The 9,213-nt window shown below is 42.3% G+C and overlaps 1 non-coding gene across 1 annotated transcript; it reads right to left on the bottom strand.

Moving 5' to 3' along the window:
- Positions 1-7,818: 7,818 nt before the first annotated feature.
- Positions 7,819-7,880, bottom strand: LOC139076568 (U7 small nuclear RNA). Its single transcript, XR_011528305.1, has one exon. It is a non-coding gene; the product is annotated as a U7 small nuclear RNA (small nuclear RNA).
- Positions 7,881-9,213: the final 1,333 nt, after the last annotated feature.

The raw sequence follows: 9,213 nt of genomic DNA on the forward strand, positions 1-9,213 counted from the left end.
GAGACCGACAGGGACTCTAAGTGACCCCTTGTATCCTTTCCACCATAATCCTGGGCTTCTTCCTGCAAAGTTTAATGAGTTGGTCTCATTTTATAAATATTAAATGAAGTGAATTCCCCACGTCCCAGAAAAAAGAGAGCTCATCCTTGAGGATTATGAGAAAACTAAAAACAGAATTGGAACTGGATTAAACTGCCTTGAAGAGCTGGGACTTTGCCATCAAACATGCGTACATGCTTTCCAGCTGCATGACCTTGGGCAGGTGACCTCATCCCCCTAAACCTCAGTTTCTACATCTATAAAATGGGGGAAACGTCTGTTCCTTCTTTGTAGGGTTGTAATGAGATTTGACGGGGCAATATGTATACTAATGTACTTAACACACTGCCTGGCACACAGTAAGGACTTAATGAATGTTAATCAGTATCAAGATTAATTTTTTAAAAAGTGGTTTTAAAAAGCTATTGCCCGTTTGATCACAACCCTTAGACATTAAAAACGTTTAAAAACGCCTCAACATAATGTTCACCGAGAAAGGATTTTTGTCTTTTAGTTCTCAATTAACCCTCCCGGCGTTTACACAGTAAACACGTGATGAGGGGGCAGGCAGCCATTCTCATTTCTCAGAGCTCTTTTGAATGGGAAGTTCTTGGCGCGGGCTCTAGGAGAAAACCCTCTTGTGTGTTTAAACAATCCAAACTATTTGGAAAAACAAGCAAAGCTGGATTGATCTGAGTTAATTGTTTTTAGAAGTAACAAATTGGCTGAATTAAACTATTTCCTCTCTTCTTCCAGCAGCCAATTTTGGGGTAGATATAGCCTCATGATGAAATCTGACCGAGCTTGAGTCTGGATAATTCGATCTCCAGGTATGAACAATCTGGAATGTTCTGCGGAAGACCTTGAAAGATTTCCAGGGAGGAAATGGAAGCCTGAAGAGCCAGAGAGTGAGTGAATTCAGGTTTTCAGTTTCTGGTGACCTTGGTTGGCACCGACAACTCACTGATTGCTGTCCCCTGACACCCACCCTCTCCCTCACTCCATGAGTTTGATCCATTCTACTCTTTGTCTGGAACGATCTTTGGAAGAAACCTCAGGCATGAGAGGGCCAACCCTCTCATTCTGTGGATGAGGAAGCTGAGATTTAATGAGTTTGCCTGACCAGCATCTACTTCTCTTTGATATTTTCCTCTCGGTCTCAACAGAGTGCTCCATTTTCTTCAAGCAAGAGCTATTGAGGGAATTTCCAACCATTTTCCAGTTTCCATCTCATTCACAATGAAACAGAAAGATATCCTTATCTAACATGTAAAAGTGTCAGCTCTTTAGGTCTTGGTTCACTCTTCTGTTTCCCTGGGAGAAGGCAGGGAGGAGGCAGGGTATCCGGGATGCGGGGTTGGGGTGGGGTAGGGGAGGAGTGGGGGGGGGGAATGGGCAGGTCGAAGAAGGCCTTCAGTGCCACCTTGTGGTCACCTGGAGCCACAGGCGGGTCATTGCTCTGGACCATCCTGTTTAGGTTCTTTGGCTGCTGGCCTGAGGTCTTCATCAGCACGGTCAGCATTGCTTCAGTGGAGCTTTGCTTTCATTCCAGTGCCTTTTCACTTTCTTTAGCCCCAGGAAAGAGGAAGGTCTTGAAAGCTAGAAAAATCGTATATTCTGAAAAAATATCTGCAGGGAGGAAAGGTCAGGATCCAGGAAAGGGCTCTTAAGATGAAATGTTTGAGAGCCTTGCAAGATCCGTCTCACCTTGTCGTAGCATCTCTCTACAAGAGCAGAGACTCATGGGGCCAAAGTCAGGCCCTGAGTTGGCGCCTGTCATTGATATCACCGGGTCAGTTGAGGAAGTCAGGACAGATGAAGATTCATTTATGATCTCGTTTATCGCCCCTGTCTGCAGTCCAAATTAGTTCTCACATCACATTCTGAGAGTCTCAGATTCAATATCGTCAGTTGAAATACTAACAATATTTTTCAGTGCAAAAAAATGACTTTCAAGGCATGTATTATGGAAAGGATTATAATAAATTAAATGCCTAAACTGGCAGAGTGCAAACAATTTTGACTCAGATCTAAATGTTTGCACTGGCTGTTTAAACATTTAATTTGTTAGAATGGAAGTACCATCACAGAATAAGCATGTTAATTAAACGTGGGCCCCAGCAACGTGAGTCATCCCACGTACACAGAGCGTGACAAACCCGGACAGCAAACACCAATGTGCGTTGATTTCTCATTCTCCAAATGAACACTTTGCATCTTTCAACCCTGCAGACATTAGCGATTTTTAATGAATTGTTCTATCTTTCTGAGGTGACTTTTAGATGATGCTGTAAGATATTCTTAGTCTGGGAAACAACTTTGCTAATTAAGTTTCAGGGAACTTATCACCCACAGAGAATTGATTAAAGTGGTTACGTGGATACTCTGTTTTGTGACTTTACATTAAAAAGTAGAAAAATGTGAAGAATAGGAGATACAAAAACAAAACCTCTAAATGTCAGTTTATCAAAAACAAAGACTCTCAATCATGACCATCACCATCATCATCACATCCTTTGAAGCAGTGGAATATCCCGGCCTAAATTTTCTTGTCTGGTCCTGGTTCTGCCGTGGATTGGTAGCATGATGCTGGCTAAGGCACTTGGCTTCTCCAAGCTTCTATGTTTCCTCATTTGTAAAATGAGGGCATTTTTATTAGTTAGGGTAAGGCTAAGCTGATGTAGCAAAGAGGTCTCCAAATACAGTGATTCAAATAAGAATGACCTTTTCTTCTTCATCTCTTTGACATTTTATTCATTCTTTATGGCCCAGCTCAAATGCTGCCTGCTTCCCGAAGCCTCATAATTTGCCTTCCCCTGCCCCTTGCCATCCTGTTATAACATTCATTGCTTCCTCCTCTGCCTTCTGATATCCTTATCTCTTTTATAGTATCTAATTCCATTTGCCTTATAATTAAGTTAGTTATTTACACAAATAGACTTTACGATCCTGGAGGGAACAGACTGCGTGTTATTTATTTTTCTTCTTTAACTCCTCTCTCTTTCCTTGCCTTGCCCAATATCCAGCAGTGTTCTTTGCCCAATAAATTGGCAAATGGTGAACTGAAAGGAGCAAAAGTCGTTACAGATAGGAAAACTCAGTCATCAAAATAGCAACCATTTGCTAACTCAAGGGGCCAATTAGGCAATGGGCTATTTGTTGGAAAATTCTAGATGAGGATCTAAACAGCTCCAATTAGATTGACACCCTGTGCTAGAGCAAGAGTAGCATACAGAAATACTCCTTGGGCTCTACATCCATGTGGAATAGGGCCCCACTCGTGTTTATTAGAAGAACACTCTTCCTGAGACTGTCATGCTTTTTCTTAAAATCTTTGTCCAGAGGCCGTGTGAAAAAAAATTTAACTTGTATATGTGCACGGATGTTGTATAACACACGCTTTAAGTCTATCTGCCTTTGTGGAATTTCTACCTCCACTCTACCCCACAGCCATGTTAGAATCTGAGAATTAATTGCCTGTGGGAGTTTCATTTCAAGTAGGCACTGGCTCAAGGGATCAAGCGTAGGGAGCACAGAGCTTTGAGGACGGCCATGGGTGTGCTGTGCAGTTGGGAAAACTCATTTCCCTTCCTCAGACCGCGATCTTCTCATTTCTAAACATAACAGCGACAACTTCCCCCTTCTCACAGGGCTGTTTGCACAGATGATGGCAGCTCATTAGTGAAGCGCTTTGAAAAGATTGTATGGAATCCTGTAGGGTACTGTTGGGATGCTAACCCACGGGCTCATGAAGATGGATATTAAAACCATGCATCTGCTTGTTCCAGTCACTGGGTGCACATGAACCGTCCCTTAGTTGTATTTATAACAATGCAGCTTCTTTTTCTGAAGAAAGAAATTAAATTTGCTTTTTCAAATTTTACAAATGCAACTGCAAGTTAGTCTGCTTGAGTGAATTTCAAATCGTAATTTAGATAATGTCAGGATGGCAATAAAACTTATGAAATAGAGCAAGGGTGGGGAGAAGAGAAAGCAGGAGAGATTCAGACAGCTCCACGTCTCCGCCTGGCAATTTTTTTTCTTTTTTTCCCCTTCTATGCCCTTCAATTCTCCAGAACATGCAAACCTTTCTACTCCTCTTTGCTTGAATGAGTCTCGCCAGGTGGTATTAATGCTTGTAAAAGTAAATGGAACCTGCAATGGCTGATGTAGAGTCTGTCGTCTTGTTCAGGATTTCTCAGTTCTTTGTAACTGTCATCTTACAGCTCACCTATGATTGGAAAAACCACGCTCGAAATGGTGAAGCTGACGATGTCTGAGTGTGGTGCCTTCGCCTTCTCCTTTTGCCAACGTTTTTCCACTGGATGCATTTATTCCGGCAGAGCCTGTGTCAGGTCCTCCTCCAGTATGGTCCTAATACAGTGAAGACTCAAATATGAACGGGGCCAGTCTCTGCTTATAAGGACCCTGCTGTGTTGTAGATGTGCTACAAGTTTTCAGGGAGACAAGGCTTCACTCAGGGAGGAGTTTGGGGGAGGGCAGAGGACCTTGGGGAGTCTCAGAAATCAGGCTCTATAGCTTACACTGCTTGTGCCTAAGACAGGACCTGACTGTAAGAGAGAATTTTATCCTCCATGTGACACACAGGAGGCCTTTGAAATGAGGTTAGATAACCCATCCCTCAAGACACACACACACACACACACACACACACACAAACAGAGGAGGTGAGGAATAACAATCACTTTATACTTGTCTTCATTAGGGACCATTTGGTCACAATTTGCTCAAGCTGGCTTAGGCAAAAAGGAAAATTTGTCTCACAGAATCCAGGAGCAGACATGGCCGGAGGGGCTCCCAGGAGGCTGAGTCCAGGAACTGAAAAGCCAGCAGGAGCCGTGTCAGCTACCCTCTGGGGCTTCAGGGGCTCTGCTTCCTTTTGTCAGCTTGATTCGCTTTTCTCTCTTCAGCTGACTGTTTTTCTTAATTCAGACCTGCGCCAAGCATATCTACCTCTTCCTGATCTAGCAAGAATCCCAGGGGCCCAATGCCAAATTCCCCAGATAAGTGACTGTGATTGACCATTAGATTGGCCTAAAGATGGCCAATTTGGTCCAATCAGGTGACCACTTTTAGACTAACCACATATGGCTGGGGTCTCAGCAGGAGGCTGGGGAAGCGAATGGACAGAGAGTAGAGAAATGTATAGAAGGTGGACAAATGGGCATCTCTGGTACGACATTTAACTCTTGCTTGTTTATAAAATGATTTTACAGATTTTCCAGGTTCCTTGCTTTTACATCTCTCTTCTTTTCCTGATCTTAACCAATTCACTGCTTGTTGGCTCAGGGAAAATTATTTCACTTTACTTCTTAATAACAACTATGGTTTAACTAATAGTTTAACAAATAGGGGCTGACATAAGAAATGTATGTTTCTCTCCTGGAGCCTACAATTTAGTGGAGAAGACAGACAAAAACAAAACAAATAAACAAAATAATTACAAGTTGTGTTAAGAGAGGAAGCAGAGTGTTGAGTTAGAAAAGATGGGTTGAGGAGGAAAGGATCTATCGTAGATGCAGTTGCAAGAGGACCACTCTGGGGAGATGACTTCTTCGTGGAGTTTGAAGGAACCAATCAGAATGCGCTAAACAATATTTCAAGCAGAGTGAGGACGGCATGCACTCAAAGATGCAAAATCCCTGAGGAGGAAAGAACTTAATCTGCTTTTAATTCCCAACACTCTGCACTTTCCAACATTTCTACATGTTGGATAATTGAGAACTGGAAGGTCTTTTTTTGTAGACTCTGTGAAGTTCTATGCAAAAAATTAAATTAGAGTATAACAGGTATATATCGGCTCACTTAATTCAATCAACACTCAAGATGGCAGAATAACATTATCATAGAATTATCTAGCCATTTGCTTGAGTATGTGATCGATAGCATTTGGTATTCTCAGGTCCTGAGATTGGAGAGATCTGGGTTTGGGGCTTATCTTGTGGCTTACTGGTCATATAACTTTGGGCAAGTTACGGAATTACTCTAGGTATCATTGGTTTCTTCATCTCCCTCATTTCAGCCTCACCTCTGGCTCACAGAGATTTTTTATAAGAATTAGTTTATGTTAAATGGGGAAATGTCTATAAAGTGACTGGTATAGTCTCTGGCACTCACTACATATTAAAAGCAATAAAAAAAAGTTTGTTCACATCTCCCTTGTATATAAGTCAAATTCTGGCAAACGGATCCCTCTTAGTGTTCCTCAGGAAGTCAATATATAAAAGAATTGTATAATGAATACTTTGGAACACATACGAGAATGGATCGGAACATAGAAGGCTACTTTTCTTTCTCTCCAATACCCTTAATGCCAAGCAAGGAGATTAACACCAGAAATTGAGAGAATTCCTCAAATGGATGGGATTGAAAAGAGCCAAGAAAACCAAAATCCAAAGCCCAACGAGGAGAAAAACTCTTGTACAGTAAGGGTAGAATGAGGGAAATTCTGAGCCCAGCTTCAGCAAGTACAATGAGCAGGAAGAGGGTCCTGGGGCAACTGTACAGACAATGGAGTTGAGAACTGTGTCCAGACCAGAAGGGCTAATTGCAACTCTCACTAACCTCTCGCCACACAGCAAGTTTGGCTAAAAAGCACAGGAAGGGAAAGTGCCCCACGGGGTGGGGGGACTTCTTAGGTGATTGGAGGGCCTGGGAGTGAAATTACCAGGTGACCTTGAGGAAGTTCCAGACTTCATAAGAGATATAAGGGGGAGAGAAGATGGAAAGACCTTCTTCCTAGGGGGACGTCACTGAGGTTCTTCATTGCTAGAGTTCTCCTTACTTTGGCAGTTGGGGAGGCATCCTCAGCCCACCTGTCTGCCCCGTGCCCAAGCTCCCCTACTGGGATGTCCCCTTCACAAAGAGCTCTTTTAGGGGAAAGGCCTTTTGGGGAAACCAATCAACACAGTCACAGAAGAAACACCTGCCAGCTACCCACATCCACCAGACTATGAAAGGGCAAACAAAGAGTATCAGATATTTGAGGAAAATCGACAGATTGAGAGAGAAGTAGAAAGATTAATAGGAAGAACTGCTCTCCTGGAGGAAAAAGAGGCAATTCAGGAAACAGAAGAGAGATGAAAAAGAAAACCAGTGAGGGAAGCGCACTCGCTAAAACAATAGCAGAAGTAGGCTCTGAAAAACACAGACCAAGAGAGCAAGAAATAATTCTAGAAAGTTAAAAATATGGGAAATGGAAAATTCAGTGAAGGGACTGAGCAATACAATAGGCCAATAGAGCAAAAATACACGGAGATGGAAAACACAGAGAAAAGTTAAAAGACAAAAAGGATCAATCTGGGAAGGCTGAAAACACCAACTGAACCGGAATTCCAGAGTCAGAGAATGCAGACAAAGGCAGAAAGGAAATAATAGAAGAAATATTTTTTCAAGCTGAAGAGAGACAAGAATCATTTATTTTAAAGGAACCACTGAAAGCCATGGGAACTAATGTAAAAAAGGCACACCAGAAAATCCTAGTGAAATGAACAGATTACAAGGTTAAAGAAAATCTGAAAAGCTTCCAGGGAGAAAAGAAACCTGATTTACTATAGTGGACAATGGTAGGTACCATTTTTTTTTTTTTCTGCAGTGGGGTAGGGGATGGGGGTAAATAGAAATAACCAGAAAATAAGTCCTAATGGCAATGACTAGCAATTAGCAAGTGAAAAGGATAAAAGAGCCAAATCACATTAACAATCGCCACAAAACCTGCAAAATACCAAGAGGTTTGTATTTAGGTACTTCTTGGATTCTAAGGGTCTTCCAGTAAGGACCCAAAAACCTGCTAGACAAATTCTAAAAGAGCTGTAACACTTGGTAGGCACAGTTTTGCCTTTCTTGTTTGCATTTCCTTTGACCTTTCTCCCAGTAAGAGCCTCCACTTTTCCTTTCTTTTGTTTTAAGGAGAGTCTTTTCTCTCCCCATGTCATTCAGATGGGACTATAAATTACAGCATCACCCCCAGCCCTGCCCAGGCCACAGGGAGAGGCCCAGGACCCAGGCTTGACCAGCCAGAGAGTCCCATTCTCTGGCTCGTGGGATTAGCTCAGGATGGTGAGAGACCCAAAGGGGCCCCCTCAGAGGCCTTTCTAGGATGTTCTCATGTGTTAATGGGGAAGCAGGTCTCTTTCACATGGGTTATGTGGCTACAGCCGTTAGCAGCAGTTGTGTGTCGTTATCTTTCTTGCATAGAGGCAGCTTGTCACAGTAGTACGGAGTAAGCCCAACTTACAGAAGGAAGCAGAGACCCGTAGAACCGCAAGACGTGGAAAGGAACCTTGATTACACTGTTCGGACCCCTGGATTCAGCCATGCTTGAGGCCAGCTCCACCTCTGGACTTCCCAGGTATGAGTTGATCAATTCCCCACTTTTCTAAAGCTAATTTGAACCAGGTTCTGTAGCATGCACCTGCCAAAGAGTGAAAACCAGATCAGCATCAGACTTCTCACTAGCTACACAGATGCTAGAAGATAAGGCAGAAAAATCCTCAAAGTTCTGAGGGAAGATAATTTTAACCTAGAATTTTGTATTCATTCAAAGTAGCATTCCAGCGTGAGGACAAAATAAAGAAATATTTAGGACGTGTAATGACCCAGAAGGTTTTCCATTCACAGATCTTCTCTGAAAGAATTCCTCAGGAATATGTTACAGCAAAAATGTAAATGAATTCAAGAAGTAGGAAGATGGAATATGGAAAATAGTGTTGAGCAAAGTCATCAGCAAAAGTTATAATTAATCTGAATAAATATTGATGCATAGTACAAAAATATCCACAATAGCCTGGAACTAAAATTCTGAATAACTAAGTCACGGGAGGGAAACACTGTCAGTGTCCTAAGATTCTCATATTGTCGGGGAGAAGCTACAAGTACTAAATCCAGACAGAATTGACAGAAAACGTAATGTTTGTCAAACTTTAATGGCATCACTAGAGACATAGAAATAAGATGTATAATTTCCAGATCAGTAAAGGAGAAAAAAACTCCAATGTGATAAAAAAGCAAGTGTGGGGAAAATACGTAACAAGACACTGGAAAGGGAAAGCATAAAGCAAGCTGACAGGAATAAACCCAAACTTCAGAGGGACCACAACGAGGGTGTGTGAGCGGGTTAAGCGCAGTTGGAATGTCAGTGTCATGAAGGCACGG

The sequence above is a fragment of the Equus przewalskii genome, chromosome 16, assembly GCF_037783145.1.
Source record: "Equus przewalskii isolate Varuska chromosome 16, EquPr2, whole genome shotgun sequence".
Classification (NCBI taxonomy): Eukaryota; Metazoa; Chordata; class Mammalia; order Perissodactyla; family Equidae; genus Equus; species Equus przewalskii.